We start from the raw sequence: 1,008 nt of genomic DNA, 5'->3' as shown, positions 1-1,008 counted from the left end.
AAGACAAGCAAATAGGGTTTTATTTTAGTGCAGGAAGATCTTTAAATGCATGCATAGGTTTTCACAACAGGAAATGTCCATAAACTTTCTGAAGGCCCCTCACACATGTAAGGTGGTAGGCCAGACAGCATGACTTGTCAGAAATTCCTCTACCGACAGCATAGGCTCAGAACCTGTGGGCGGACGAGCCTTTCCCTGGGACCTGCTGTATCCCAGGTGTGGCAGGCAGGTAAGGAGGCGTGAAACCAGCACCTACCGCTTCTCAAGGGCCTTCCAGTCAACACACGCTGGTAGTTGCAGCTTGATGCTTGGCAAGTGCTTGGCTCGAGTTGCTGTGGCAAGGTGCCCTCCAGTTGGCCCTGACCCATAGCAACCCTGTGTGCAACAGAGCAAAACACTGCCCGGTCCTGCGCCGTCCTCACAACTGTCATGCTGTGTGAACCCGTTGTGCAGCCCCTGGGTCGACCCAACTCAGGGAGGGTCTCACTCTTTCCTGTTGACCCTTTATGGTTCACACATGGAAGCCTAACAACTCAAGGCTGTGTTCCGTCGGGACTAAAATGTTGTGTTCCGCCCAGGGAGCTGATGGCTCCTCAACCGACCAGCTCTGTGAGCCTGGGGAAGTTTTATGGTGAAAGAATGGAGGAATGGCATTAGCAGACATCTTGCTTTGCTCTGGGGGGTTTCTTGCTCATAAAACCACACTCACGTGAAAGAAATTCCTGACCAAAATTAATCCACCACCAGCTTTTCTTTCACCCAAAGTTTAAGTCCTTTCTTGGCCTCTTTTGAAAGGGTCATTCGACTCCCAAAGGCATCTCGACCCACAGGTTGAGAACCACTGGGTTATATGATGGGGTGCTAACCGCAAGGTTGGTGGTTCAAATCCACCATCCTCTCTCTTTTTTTAAAATTATTTTATTAGGGGCTCATACAACTCTTATCACAATCCATACATACATCAATTGTGTAAAGTGCATTTGTACATTCATTGCCCTCATCATTCTC

Source organism: Echinops telfairi, unplaced genomic scaffold (assembly GCF_000313985.2).
Source record: "Echinops telfairi isolate 266 unplaced genomic scaffold, ASM31398v2 ScPeMD7_5592;HRSCAF=6446, whole genome shotgun sequence".
Lineage (NCBI taxonomy): Eukaryota > Metazoa > Chordata > Mammalia > Afrosoricida > Tenrecidae > Echinops > Echinops telfairi.
Note: the sequence above shows the minus strand (reverse complement) of the source record.